The sequence below is a fragment of the Sorex fumeus genome, unplaced genomic scaffold, assembly GCF_029834395.1.
Source record: "Sorex fumeus unplaced genomic scaffold, SorFum_2.1 ptg000029l, whole genome shotgun sequence".
Taxonomy (NCBI): Eukaryota; Metazoa; Chordata; class Mammalia; order Eulipotyphla; family Soricidae; genus Sorex; species Sorex fumeus.
Genome location: NW_026606086.1, coordinates 998,619 through 1,013,688, shown reverse-complemented (window position 1 = coordinate 1,013,688; position 15,070 = coordinate 998,619). Strand labels below are relative to the sequence as shown.

General features: G+C 53.3%; 1 pseudogene; it reads left to right on the top strand.

Annotated features, from left to right (window-relative positions):
- Nucleotides 1–15,070, top strand: part of LOC130024568 (CAP-Gly domain-containing linker protein 1-like) — a 33,922-nt pseudogene that overhangs the window by 4,166 nt on the left and 14,686 nt on the right.

Here is a 15,070-nt window from a genome sequence, read left to right as displayed (position 1 = left end):
AGCTTTGAGAGTGGAAGGCAGGGCGCTTCAGCCAGAAATAGTCAAGTCTGTCACTGCGTTTTTGCAGTTAGCCCTTTGTGAGTGATTTTGTTTCCATGACTCACCTTTCCCCTTGATTGAGTCTTGGCAAGCCCTGAAGACTTTCATCTTACATTTTCATTTTCTAGAAATAAAATTGCTTACATTTTTCATTCAAACTCTCGAGGTTCTGCAGTGTGACCTCAGGGCTGGGTGCAGGGTGTGCGGGAAATTCTGTTTCTCCCACATGCCTGTCCTAGCCCGTTTCCTACTGGTTATTTTCAGCACATATTTATTTGTTTGCTTTGCTTTGGTTTTTGCTTGGGGCCTCACCTGATGATGCTCAGGGGTTACTCTTGGGGGTCCTCAGGGGTCCATATTTGACATTTGATGCCAGGGAAGCACCTTCCCACTATACTATCTATCTGGCCCCCTGGAGTTTTTCTTTTTCAAATATTGTCTTTTTCTGAAAGGTTGTGTTTTGTTTGCAAATATGATTTTATATGTTTTGTTTACTATCTTTATGACAGGGAGCACTTCTGAAAAATTTCTCTTTCAAAGTGTCAGGTTGGCTCTTAGGGGTGCCCGGGCCAGAACTCTGGCTCTTTCTTCTGTGGGGTGAGGTTTCTCCATGCTGAGGCCCTTAAGAGAATCTGTAGACCCAAAAGCATTGATTTATTTGAGTTTTCAACCAGATGTTTTTCCTATGGCACATTCTTCGCTGGAAATAGGGAAAATTGGGCATGGCTGGAGTTCTGGCAGGCCGAGTGGGGACCCCCCCCCCAAGTGGGAGACCACCACCTAGAGTGTGCGACCCTCAGCCTCAGCAAGAAAGGGAGGGAAAGGGAAAATAAATACCGGAATGAAGGGGAAGATGCAAGGGGGAAACACATCAGATTGATAATGTCTTCTAAAAACGGCGTACTGGGCCAGAGAGATAGTAATGTGGGTAGGGCACTTGCCTTGTCCCTTGCAGACCCGGGTTCGTTCCCTGGCACCCCATACGGTCCCCCAAGCCCCGCCAGGTATGACCCCCAGTGCCAAGCCAGGGAGTCAGCCGGAACCCGTGCACGGCGCCAATGCTCCCAGTGCCTGTCTGCGCCCTCTGCGCCCTCTATCATTGGAAGCTTGTGCAGGTGTGTTTGAGATGCGACCGCGTTTCCCTGCATTCCTTGGGCATGTGAGTTGATTTGTGCTACTGCTGCTGCTGGTCTCAAGACACGACCTTTCTAGAACGCAGGTGCATCACCAGATTTCCGGGCACCATTTCCCCTCGGCATGTTGGTCTCAGCAGCACCTTAAGAGAAAGAACTTGGGGCTCTCTTGGGTTCTGGGCTGCTTTCACCCAGCTCCCTGTGGGTTTGCTCACATCTCTGGGCTTCAGCCTGTGGAATCCAGAACTTTCCTGGGCTCCCCCGATGGTCTCTCCGCACCCCAGTCATGAAGCAGGGAGGGGCTTGCATGGCCTTGTGTGGTGACAGGACACAGGCCTGCATGCCCCTGTGTATTAATAGGATACGGGCCTGCCTGCCCCTGTGGTGACAGGACTAGGGGTTCGCCTTCCATCCGAGCCATTGCAGGTCTGGGAGCGGCCTCTCTGCTCCCTTTCCCAGTCAGCAGTGCGGAAGCGTTGAGGAAGCGGCGTGGTCAGCCCAGCTGAGGATAGGAGCTGTCTAGGTCACACCCAGGGTTGCTCCTGGCCCTGCGTGGGTGGGGCAAGGCCAGCCCAACAGACAGACCCGAGACAGGTCGGAGCCAAGGGCCCCACATCCCCCCGTGGATGCTGCATTCACGCCTTCTCTCCCGCCCTGAGCCACGATGGCCCCAGAGCCTGCATCACCTGGGGAGCCCCGAGTTCAGGACAGGAGGGACCCACACACCACCAGTTATGACCCTAGGGGCTTTTAAAGAGGAATTGCAAGGGCTGGAGCTATATACATTCGGAGGGCATTTGCCTTGTACACAGCTGACCCAGGTTCAATCCCCGGCATCCCATATGGTCCCCGAAGCACCACCAGAATAATTCCTGAGTGCAGAGCCAGGGGTATCCCCTGAGCCTCGCCGGGTGGGAGTTGTTAGAGGTGTCTCTGTAGTAATACGCCGTTTTTCAAAATGAATGTTTTGTTTGGGTGCTCCGGGCTGGGCAGGGCCGGGCAGGAGCCGGCTGAGCTGTCCGCAGGCAGACACAATTCCCACTCTGAACAGTCACCTGGGCCCCTGAGCAGTTCGAAAGAGGCCCCCTAATGCTTTCCTTCCACTGAATCTTCCTCTCTGCTCTGCTCCAATGCGGAGTTTCTGGTCCTTTTCTGAGGACTCTTTGGACATCCCGGCCAGGATATTTTGGACTGAAGTGTGAGGCTGCACCCCAGACTTGGCAGAGACATCCTACGTGATCTTTGGGGATCTTATGCTCAATCTGGGCCAGGCTCTCTGGGAGGTCTCCCTCTCTACCCCGCCCTCAGTCAGCACCCCTCGTCCTCACGCCTCTGCGGTGCAAGCCTGTTGGCTGCTGCCTTAGACAGGGTCAAAGATTCCACGATGAGGGGCTGGAGCAATAGCACAGCAGGTAGGGCGTTTGCCTTGCATGTGGCCGACACGGGTTCGATTCCCAGCATCCCATATGGTCCCCCGAGCACCACTAGGAGTAGTTCCTGAGTGCATGAGCCAGGAGTAACCCCAGTGCATTGCCGGGTGTGACCCAAAAAGAAAAAAGATAAAAAGAGAGTCCCGCGATGGGCACCAGCAGTGCTGCCCCATCAGGTGGAGTGCAGTTGAAGCGCGTTGCGTGATTTCCCTCCTCTGCTCTCCGCACTTGCTGGATGAAGGGATTGAGGCACAGGAGAGATCTTGAGGCCCCGCTGGGGACCATGTGTGCTCTGTCAGCCCTGCTGAACCACCTGGCTGGGCGGCGCGTGCGTGCTCTTTGCTATTTCTGGGCCAAAGATGTTTCTTTTTGTCTGTGTGTTAAATGGACCTTGTGGCCCTACTCCGAGACCGTGGCTGCCCTCCTGCTTTCCCCTGTGACACTCGCTGCTGTATGTGGGAGAGGCTGCCTGCCCTTCTACAAGCCCAGAGTGTTCTGCTGTGTGGTCACGCGGGCAGGCGGAGGCCAGCCTTTCCTCCCCCGCCCAGCAATGCTTGCCCCCAGTAGAGCTGCTGCCTTGAGGCCTCGGTGCTGACTCACAGAGCCTGTGCCCACGCGCCTGGCCCTCTCCCACAGGAGTGCTGCCTGGACAGCGACCAGACGGGCCTGTACCACACGACCAAGGGCCTGATGAAGCTGCTGGCCTGTACGGGACCATCCCCTAGATCTTCGGCAAGTGCGAGTGCGCCAGGGTGAGCCCGGGCGGGGAGGGAGGCCTCTCTCCTGTGGGTGGGGTTTGGGGCTCCACCTCGCAGTGCACTTGGCTCTGTGCTCGGGCCACCAAAATGAGTCTGTCTGCGTGCAAGGCGTGACCCCTGGCCCCTCTGCTGTCTCCCAGCCCTCTTTCCTTTTCTCTTTTCTGTTCTTTATCTTTTCTTTTCCATCCCTACTCTCCCTCCCTCTCTCGCCCTCTCCCTCCTCCCGCCCTCTCCATACCCTGCAGTGCTCGGGGCTCACTCCTGGCTGGGTTTGAGGGATCGTACCTGGTGCCAGGAATTGAACCTGTGTCAGCCACCTGCAAGGCAAGCATCCTACCCACCATACTGTCTCGGGCCTGTCTTGTTTTATTTTATTGTTCCATTTTTTTCCGCCTTATTTTTAAATTTTGGATTGCCGGGGTCTTTTTAGCTTCATTTTAAAATCCGCCCATTGCTAAAAAGGCTCTCCCTGATTCTGTACTTTGTTCCCAGCAAGTGGCCAATATGATGATGAGGATGAAGAGAGAGTTTACAGAAAGTCAGAATTCAATATTTCCTGTTTTTGATAACCTCTTGTTGCTTGATTGAAATGTGGATTCATTAACGCCCCTTGCGACTCAGCTGACATACGAAGGACTCGTCGATGAAATTTATGGCTTCCAGAACAGTAAGTGAAGCGACATCATTTACTAATAGGTTAGCTGAGTAAAATCAATCTCAAAAGTGTCTGTTTTTAAAGGTGTGGCCTTTGTGTATAAGTCAGAATACTTGAAAATGTCAGGCACTGACTTTCAGCCCAAGGTTAAAGCGAGCTCGAGCCAGGACACCATCGGGGAAACTGAGGCGAAGGCCTTGTGCAGAGGGCCATGCGGTGTGCAGCCCTGCTGCTTAGGCCGCCCAGGGAGGCGTGAGGAATAGAGCGTTTCTGAGGGGTGCCTGGGTCTGAGGTCAGGGGGCTTTGGCCCCGGGTGTTAGATTCTGTAGCATTTCAGATCTGAGTGGGGGCTAGGAAAGCTCACGGGGCTAGTGCCAGGCGCACAGCCAGCGCTCGGTTCCATCCGCGCTCCTGCCTCGTCCAGTGAGCACTGAGCCGGGAGTATCTCCTGCTGGGATACAGTCTGAGAAGTTTCCCACAGTCTGATTGTGTCTTTTCTTCAGAACAGGGAGCCCTAGGCCGCAAGAGGGGTAACTCCGGCGACTTCAGGAGTGGCCCTGGCCGGGGGCTGGGGAAACAGCCTTGGGGATAGAGCCCCGGTCTGGAAGGACGGGGATGCAGCTAACTGTATGGGGTCTCTCTGGGGACACAGAGCCCTGCAGCTGCTGAGTGCTGGCCGAGTCCAGACAGTGCTGTCTGTCCAGTGTGCCAAGCTGGTTATCGCAGAGTGGATTGCGATGGCGTGTGTGTGCGTGTGTGTGTTCGTGTGTGTTAGTGTGTATGTCACTGCAGTGGTGAATGCGTGGCTCAGTGACAGCGGCCACGGAAGCAGAACAGGACCACACATGGAGGCATTTCCACACAACAAAGCGTTTTCCTGCTCTTTCATGATTATGGGGGTGTTTCCGGTTTGTTTTTTACCAGTTGTTCCAAAGGATAACTTCTTAAGTTGCTTCCTTTTGTGGGGACAGTCGTAAGCAGTGCCCAAGTCACTGTGGGGCTGATCTCGGTGATTTTCTGCTCTGTGGGGCCAGTCCGTGGCCCTGGGGCCACCGGGGCTGTGCCTGGCAGCGGCTGGGGGTGATGCCACAAACACAGTCCCTCCCCAGACTCCTGCTCCGAGCTTTCACTGGCACAGGAGCACCCCGTGCGAGGGGTCCCCACCTCCTGGTGCTTCTGCAAGTCCCTCGAGGGATCTGGCAGAGGTGCTGGGGTGGCTGGTGCGGAGGTGTGAGAGATGGGGCTTGTGGGGTGCCTCCGGGGGGAAGGCGTTTTGGGAGCTCACAGTCTCTTCACATCACACACTTACTTCTGATCAAACATTTAATTAAGGGAGAGGGCTGGAGTGATAGTACAGCCGGTAGGGCGTTTGCCTTGCACGCGGCTCAGCCCGGGTTCGATTCCCAGCATCCCATATGGTCCCCTGAGCACCGCCCGGAGTAATTCCTGAGTGCAGAGCCAGGAGTAACTCCTGTGCATTGCTGGGTGTGACCCCCCCCAAACGAAACATTTAAGAGAAATCTGAAAAACAAGGGGAAATTGGGCTTCCCCATAACCCCCCAGCTCTGCGCCCGTGGCTGGACCGAGGGCGATGGCAGGTCTGTGCAGGAGCTGCGTGCAGGCTGCCTGGGCCAGCGGTTGCCCCTCTGCTTTGAGCTGGAATGCAAGGTCTTGCCGACCTCGTGATCTCAGCATGTGCTCAGGCCCCGGGTCCCGCGGCCACCGTGGCGTGCTGTCTCCAGACGCTGGTGCCCGGGCTGTTCCGAGGGGCTTAGGATTTGGAAAGCATCCGAGAAGTATTTTTCTTCCGTCGGTCACTTTCTCTCCCCACATTCTCCGATGCAGGAGTTCTTCTTGTTGCTTTATGATTCTCAGCACCCACCCCACAGTGCTCAGAGCCCACACGGGGCAGTGCTCAGAGGAACAGACAGCTGGACTTGAGCGTGCGCTGCCCCCGATGACCCGTCTCTCTGGACCCACAGCAGTGGAGCTGATTGTGTGTAGACATGTCGGGATTTGTGTTGAAAGTGGAGGAGATGATTTTTTGAAAGGAACCAACTTGGAGCTAGAGGCAGTGCAGCAGTTAGGGTGAGTTTGGTCCCCAGGACCGCATATGGTTCCCCCAGTCACTGCCAAGAATTAGCCCAGAGCACAGAGCCAGGAATAAGCCTTGAGCACTGACAGGTTTGGCCCCAAAATCAGAGAAAGGAAACAGAAAGGAAAGAAGCCATCAGAGCTGTCTCCCGCCCTCAAGCAAACTTCCATGCTGAAATGATTCCTGGGATCTTGTTTTTGTTTTTGTTTTTCTTTTTCTTTTGACTTTTCTTTTTCTTTTTCGGAGAGTATCTTGCCTGCATGGCAAAGTCTGGCAAGCTACCCGTGACGTGTTCTATATGGCAAACACAGTAACAAGTCTCAAAATGGAGACGTTACTGGGCCCGCTTGAGCAAAATCGATGAACAATGGGAGGACAGTGACAGGGGTCACACTTGGCAATGCACAGGGGTTACTCCTGGTGCTGCACTCAGGAGTTACTCCTGGCGGTGCTCAGGGGGCCATATGGGATGCTGGGACTCGAACCTGGGTCTGCCCCGCGCAAGGCAATCACCTTCCCTGCTGTGCTATCACTCCAGCCCCATCCTGGGCTCCTCTTGGCTTGTTGAAATGTCGGTATAGACTGCATGCACTTGCACGCGCCAGCAGGACAGACCTGCAGTTAGGCCGCCCTGGGGCATGTTTCCTCGGGTGGCCCCATCCTGAGTTCAGTTCAGGCTGGCAGTGGCAGGAGGCGTCCCGCGGGCCAGGCCAGGGAAGCCGTGCGTGAAAAGCATGAGCGTCCTATGCTCGTGCGCATCTAGTGACTCAAAGCCCATTGCTCTCCCCTGACAGGAAGTCTCTGGAGTCTCACTTGGGTGTCCCCTCCCGTGCAGGTCATGTAAAGCTGCCACCCGAAAAATTCGCCCTGAAGAGGCAGGGTGACGGACAGGACCTGCCCACAGAGTCCAAGAAGCTGCCGCTGAACTCAGCCGAGGAGCTCTACGCTGAGATCCAAGACCGCAACTTCAATGCCGTGGGCGCCGTGCTCAGCAAGAAGGCCAAGGTGATCTTGGCCGCCTTTGAGGTGACTGGGGCCTGGGGTCAGGGGGCAGGCGGGCTGTGGGCGCCCGGGGAAAGGTGGTGCCAGGCCCTCTCCTGGTGTCAGGTCCTTTGCCAGTCATCATCTGCACTCCCTGTCCCTCCCTCCTTCCTCCCAGCTGCTGGCGGTGGCGGCATCTCCACTAGCTCCTGCATCTAGGGAATCCGGGTTCAGCCCGAGCAGGCTGGGAAGGCGTGTGATAATGAGAGCACAGTCCCCGGCCCCCAGCTTCGTTAGCACCTCGCGCCCTCCTGCTGCTCATTTAGTTTGGGTTCAGCTCACTTTTGAAACCTGAATCAGTAAAATGATAGAAGCTGAATTTTTTAACTCTGGGGGAAGTTTTTAAAAATCACTTTTTCCCTTGAAGGGTGATTTCCTGATTTCATCTTTTTTAGGAGTTATCTCCACAATATCAGTATTTGTATTTCTTTGGGGTTTTTTTTGTTTGTTTTTTGAGGGGAGGCACACCCAGAGGTGCTCAGGGCTAACTCCTGGCTCTGCGCTCAGGGATCACTTCTGGTGGGCTGAGGCAACCACATGGGATGCTGGGGATCGAACCCAGGCTGGCCGCATGCAAGGCAAGCACCTCGCCACTGTTCTGTCACTCTGACCCCATAGTTGTTGTATTTCTGAAGTTGCTTTTGTCTCACTTGGGTTTTGTTCCTCAATTTTTTATTTCCTCACCTTGACTTATAAAGCTATGGATAAGAAGTGTCAGGCATTCACTGTTCCAGCTCTGAGCTCGCCATGGTGTCCAGTTCCCTCCCTTCCCGCTGCCAGTGTTCAGGACTGGCTCCTGGCAGGCCTCGGGGTTCTGTGGGGAGGCCGGACACTGAGCAAGCCCCTCCCACACTGTATAGCTTGGACCCAGGAAACGTTTTACACTTGATTTGCTATTGTTGAGGTCTCAGGCTATACGATCGTTAGCTTTTGTGGCTTCAAGGCACAGTTTGCTGAGCTCCACATCCGTGGCAGGAACCATGCAGTGTCAGGTGTGGCCTGCGTGGGCCCTGGGCTCCCTCCCGTCCACATGGTCTCCCAGTGCTGCAGGATGTGGCTGTCGCAGTACCTGGACCCACCAACCTGCCTTTTCTATTTTCCTGTGGCTGTGGGATCTGGTTATAGCCTAATTCGTTTTCTGTCCATTTCTCACACTAAAAATTAAGTTGGGGGAGCCGGAGTGATAGCACAGCAGGTAAGGCGCTTACCTTGCATGCAGCTGACCTGGACTCACTCCCCAGCCTTCCATGTGGTGCATGCCAGGAGTGATCCCTGAGTGCCAGGCCAGAAGGAAGAGGGCAGAGCCATGCGTCAGCACTGCACCACCAGGTCTGATCCATAAAGCTGTAGGAGCGGGTGTGGGGGGAGAGAGAGAGAGAGAGAGAGAGAGAGAGAGAGAGAGAGAGAGAGAGAGAGAGAGAGAGAGAGAAGGAGAGAAGAGAGAGATTGGGAAATTGGGTAGAGGGTGGAGATGGCAGGGCTGAGCAGGGTAGGCTGGAGCACACTGTGTTCCTCCCCAAAGTCAAATCCAGGATGGCAGCGTGGAGGACGTTTGCTTTTAACGCGGCCTACCCAGGTTGTGATCCCTGAGTGAAGCACCAGGAGGGAGCCCTGAGCACTGCAGGGTATGGCCTCCGCCGAAACAAACAAACAAAAAGAGATCCCATGGCCCATTGGCAGAGAGGAGTTGGTTGACTCCAGGTGTCGCTCTCGAATCCTCCGCAGAACCCCACGGACATCTCGTGCCTCCCTCAGCATGCGGCTGGCCCAGCTGCTCTCCCGGCCTGGTTGGCGCAGAATCGAGGATTTTCTGCACATCCTCCCGGGTCCCCACTTCGAGGAGTGGCAGCCGCTGCCCACGTGCCTGCAGAGGAAACGAAGGTTTGTGAGTGATTTTGTTTTCGTGACCCGCCTTTCCCCTTGATTGAGTCTTGGCAAGACCTAAAGACTGTTTTTTTACATTCTCATTTTTAGAAATAAAATTGCTTACATTTTTCATTCAAACTCTTGAGGTTCTGCAGTGTGACCTCAGGGCTGGGTGCAGGGTGTGCGGGAAATTCTGTTTCTCCCACACGCCCGTCCCAGCCTGTTTCCTACTGGTTATTTTCAGCACATATTTATTTGTTTGCTTTGCTTTGGTTTTTGCTTGGGGCTTCACCTGGTGATGCTCAGGGATTATTCTTGGGGGTCCTCAGGGGTCCATATTTGACTCTTTGATGCCTGGGAAGCACCTTCGCACTGAACTATCTGTCGTGTCCCCGGGACATTTTCTTTTTTAAATGTTGTCTTTTTCTGAAAGGTGGATTTTTGTTTACAAATATGATTTTATATGTTTTGTTTACTATCTTTATGACAGGGAGCACTTCTGAAAAATTTCTCATTCGAAGTGTCAGCTTGGCTCTTAGGGGCGCCCGGGACAGAACTCTGGCTCTATCTTCTGTGCGGTGAGGTTTCTCCATGCTTAGTCCCTTAAGAGTATCTGTAGACCCAAAAGCATTGATTTATGTGAGTTTTCAACCAGATGTTTTTCCTATGGCATATTCTTCACTGGAAATAGGGAAAATTGGGCATGGCTGGAGTTCTGGCAGGCCAAGTGAGACCCCCCACCCCCCAAGTGTGTAACCACCACCTAGAGTGTGCGACCCTCAGCCTCAGCGAGAAAGGGTGGTAAAGGGAAAATAAATACTGGAATGAAGGGGAAGATGCAAGGGGGAAACACATCGGCTTGATAATGTCTTCTAAAAACAGCATACCAGGGCCAGAGAGATAGTAAGGTGGGTAGGGCACTTGCCTTGCCCCTGGCAGACCCGGGTTCGTTCCCAAGCACCCCATACGGTCTCCCAAGCCCCGCCAAGTGTCACCCCCAGTGCCAAGCCAGGGAGTCAGCCGGAACCCGTGCACTTCCCCAACGCTTCCGGTGCCTGTCTGTGCCCTCTGCGCCCTCTGCCATTGGAAGCTTGTGCAGGTGTATTTGAGATGTGACCGCGTTTCCCTGCTTTCTTGGGTGTGTGCGTTGATTTGTGGTACTGCTGCTGCTGGTCTCAAGACACGACCTTTCTAGAACGCAGGTGCATCACCAGATTTCCGGGCACCCTTTCCCCTCAGCATGTTGGTCTCAGCAGCACCTTAAGAGAAAGAACCCGGGCCTCGCTGTGTCATCGGCCCCTGTGGTTAACGTAAACAAATTTTTTTTTAATACGGAATTATGGCTGGAGCAATATTACAGTGGCAGGGAGTTTGCGTTGCACGCAGCCAACATGGCCGACCCGAGTTCGATTCCTCCACCCCTCTCGGAGAGCCCGGCAAGCTACCAAGCGTATCTCGCCCGCCCGGCAGAGCCTGGCAAGCTCCCCGTGACATATTCGATATGCCAAACTCAGTAACAACAAAGTCTCCAAAGGAGACGTTACTGGGCCCGCTCGAGCAAATGGAAGAACAACGGGAGGGCCTTTACTTTTTTCACTTTACTTACGGATTTCTGGGTGGTGTGGAGATAGCTTAGAGGGCTAGAGGCCCAGCATCACCTGGGGAGCCCCGGGTTCAGGACAGGAGGGACCCACACACCACCAGTTATGACCCTTGGGGCTTTTAAAGAGGAATTGCAAGGGCTGGAGCTATATACATTTGGAGGGCATTTGCCTTGCACGCAGCTGACCCAGGTTCAATCCCCGGCATCACATATGGTCCCCGAAGCACCACCAGAATAATTCCTGAGTGCAGAGCCAGGGGTATCCCCTGAGCCTCGCCGGGTGGGAGTTGTTAGAGGTGTCTCTGTAGTAATACGCCGTTTTTCAAAATGAATGTTTTGTTTGGGTGCTCGGGGCTGGGCAGGGCTGGGCAGGAGCCGGCTTAGCTGTCCGCAGGCAGACACAGTTCCCGCTCTGAACAGTCAGCTGGGCCCCTGAGCAATTCGAAAGATGCCCCCTAATGCTTTCCTTCCCCTGAATCATCCTCTCTACTCTGCTCCAATGCAGAGTTTCTGGTCCTTTTCTGAGGACTCTTTGGACATCCTGACCAGGGTGGCTTAGACTCCAGTGTGAGGCTGCACCCCAGACCTGGCGGACCCATCCTACGGAATCTTTGGGGATGTTATGCTCACTCTGGGCCACTCTTTTGGAGGTCTCCCTCTGCACCCCGCCCCCAGTCTGCACATCTCCACGGTGTTATATTTTTATTGTTAATTTTTTCACCTGGTGTTGCACAGGGGTCACTCCTGGCTCTGCACTCAGGATTTACTCCTGGCGGTGCTCAGGGGACCATGTGGGGTGCTGGGATTCGAACCCATGTTGGCTGCATGCAAGGCAAATGCCCTCACTACCGTTCCAGCCCCAACACTAGAAGCTTCGGCCTGGGATTCTTGTTCCTTCGGGTCTTTTGCATGGAAGGGCGGGTGTGAGTCAGAACTGAGCGACTGTGGGCGTTGGGGGGATTCTATAGCATGTGGGGTGCCCGTGAGTCTTCCAAGGCATGTGAGGTCGCCCCTGGCAGGTTCTGCAGGGCAGCTGGGGCTAGGACCTGGGTTAGGCCAGAGACCTGCCTCACCTCCGGTCACCTTCTCTCAGTCCTGTTTGCCGGCTTGCTCTTCTCTTCGAGCTCTTGCTAACTCTGATTTTTCCCCCTTACATGTGACAATTTCCTCTATCTGGATATTTTGAAGTTGAATGCCAGCGTGAGGTGGGTGACTGGGCTGGCTGATGACATTGAATAGATGCCGTTTGCATATGTCCTGTGCCTTCAGGCTATATATAGTCTTGAACTGTGTCTGCAGCTCCTGACATTTTGTTTGGAACGAAAGACTGATTTTTATGTAACTTCCTCATAGAACGGTGTGTGGTGCTGCCCATCACGCCACAGCTCCCAGGGCTGGTGTTTCCCTGTCCAGAAAATGCTGGACAGACGTGAGCCAAAGCTCTAGCTGGGAGGAAGCATTTGTACCGCGGGATGAAATAGAACTGCCTTTGAGTCAAGCTGACATTTTCAAGAGATACAAAACAGACTTTTTCCCCCCCATTTTTAGTACCAGAGCAGATAATCCCCTAAGGTTATTTGCTTCCCTGAAAGAGATTTAGCTTGCCCTTTCAAAGTTCATTTAGAGCAGATCTTGGCGTTCAATCAGAGTTGGGTGCTAACCGAGGTCAGAGTGTTTGCTTATTTGTGGCCTTCTTTGTCTCTTAAGAGGAACCGTAGTTAGAGGCCACCAGAGAAAACAAAACACAAGCACCCGCTTCCTCCCAGCTTGGTTCCACTGTTCTCAACCCCTGGCCATTTGTCTATACATCTTCCCCAGAACAGGCGGGGGACAGAGGTAGAGGGAAGGTCTGAGAAGCCCCTGCATGGTGCTCCCTGAGCAGTGCTCCCCATCTTTGTGGCTTCTGTTGAGGTTCTGAAATGAGTCATCAGGTGCTAGTGACAAATGTGTCATGTATGGCGTGACACAAAGATGGAGTTTGTGCCATCAGTCCCTAGGGTGGGAGGAGGGAGCATCGGGTTTTGGGGGTCAGTGCCAGGAGGATGTGACCCATAGCATGTCGGCTTTATCTCGGGTGGGGGAAAACGGATCGTTTGGGGAGAAGTGTGCTTGGGGTACAGATTTGCCGCGTTTTTCTGGATTTCTCTCTCTCTCTTTTTTTTTTATGTAGGAGTTCTGCTATTTATCCAGCCACTGATTAGCTGATTGAATTGTGCATGAACTCCACCTTACATTTTTTTCACTTTTTATGATTTTATTTATTGAATCACCGTGAGAGCAGTTACAAAGCTTTCAGGTCTAAGTCTCGGTCATACAATGAAACACCCGTACCTTCACCAGTGCCCATTCTCCACCCCCAACAACCCCAGTATATCCCCATCCCACACCCTCCCCCTACCAGTGGGGCAGATGATTTCCACATTACTCTCTCTCTACTTTGATCACATTCAATGTTTTGACACCAGACCCACCATTATTATTTGAGATTTTGCCCCAACACTCAGATCTGCTGAAAAGGCAACAGTAGACAATTTGTTTTCTATTGCTGGTTATGAATAACATATGATGTTTCGTGGCTGCAGTACTGGCCGCACAATTTTGAAATTCTGACATTTGAACACTTAAATCTGGAGGGATTTCTGTCAAAACCTGTTGGGTTCCCGAGAATTGCTCATGAGTCTCTGGGATCATGGTCATTAAGCAGCTTCATCAGGAGCCAGAAAGGCCGTTCGTGGGCAATGACTTGGGGTCTCTTGGGGACGGGGAGGACAGGACTGGCTCCACCCCCATCCTGTGAGGCCCAAGAAGTTTTGTTACTGAGGTCCCAAGCCTGACTGTCCAGTGGCCTCTGGAGGATGGCGGCCACCGTGCCACCAGAGGGAATAGGCCAAGGCACGAAACCGTGGGTCCAGCACTGCAGGGACCAGACGCATTTCTGCCAAAAGCCACTGGGTTTCGAGATTTTTTCTGAGTCTCTGGGATCATGGTCATTAAGCAGTTCAATCAGGACCCAGAGAGGCCATGCCTCCAATGATCTAGCTGAGCCGGAGGTGATTTGTGGGTGTGTTTCCCACATTCCTAACTTTTGGCCATTTACTTTCTTGGTAAACTTTGCCCCAAGTTTTTGGGGTCTGACCAAAGGCACAACAGCAATTTTGGGGTATCTGGAAGTGTGGAGGCGCCATCAGGCTGCTGATGCACCTGCCTCACAGATACAGTGATTTTTGTTTCATGGTTTGTGTTTTTATGTAGGAGTACTGCTATTTATTCAGCCACTGATTAGCTGATTGAATTGGGCATGAACTCCACCTTATATTTTTTCCATAATTTTCTTTCTTTCTTTCTTTCTTCTTTCTTTCTTTCTTTCTTTCTTTCTTTCTTTCTTTTTTCTTCTTATATTTATTTATTGAATCACTGTGGGAAAAGTTACAAAGATTTCAGATTTAAGTCTCGGTCACACAATGATCAAACACCGTCTTCTTCACCCTTCACCAGTACTCATTTTTCACCACCAAGAACCCCAATATACCCCACCTCCCACCCACTCAATGCCTATGAGGCAAATGATTTCTAACTAACTCTTCTCTACATTGATTACATTCATTATTTTGACAAAAGATGCACCATGATTGCTTAGAATTTACCCCCCACAATCAGAATGGCTGAAATGGCATTGTGAAATACATTGTTTTTTATATAAGGTTCGGAGTTCCGGGGCTGGAGAGATAGCACAGCGGGTAGGGCGTTTGCCTTTCACGTGGCCAACCCGGGTTCGAGTCCCAGCATCCATATGGTCCCCTGAGCAATGCCAGGAGTAACTCCTGAGTGCAGAGCCAGGAGTAACCCCTGTGAGTGCAGAGCCAGGAATAACCCTTGTGCATCGCCAGGTGTGACCCAAAAAGCAAAAAAAAAAAAAAAAGTTTGGAGTTCCTCTCCTCCAAGTTTCGCTCAGCAAGCAGAAGGAAAGCAAAGAGCTTGGGCCCGGTGGTTGATGCAGATTGCTGGGCCAGGCCGTCGATCAAGGGAGATTTGGGGATCTCTGGGACCCCTCCTCGACCCAGTGCTCTCCGGGGCCCCTAGCTTGGTCGTGTCCTACGAGTTGGGGGCGAGCCTGGCCTTTGGGCTCGCGTTGTGTTTGGACGGGCAGGTGGGGTGTTCAGTGCCCAGCTGCTGAACACCTGATCCCGCCCTGGGCAGGTGGGAGGACGGAGATTGGGCGGCTGGCCCCTGAGATGCCCAAGATAACCAGACAAGGAGATAACCAGAGTCAATCCCAGTCGAGTTGGGTGATAGGCTGAGATGACGCACCGAGCCGCTGAGGCAGATCCTGTCTGGAGACACTCGGGCACCTTGATCGCAGGCAGGCCTGACCTGGCGGGGGGCGGGGGCGAGTGGGCACCAACCTCGGCGTTTCCGTGGCTCGGAGCTTCCGTGCCCTTCGGCTTGCTCT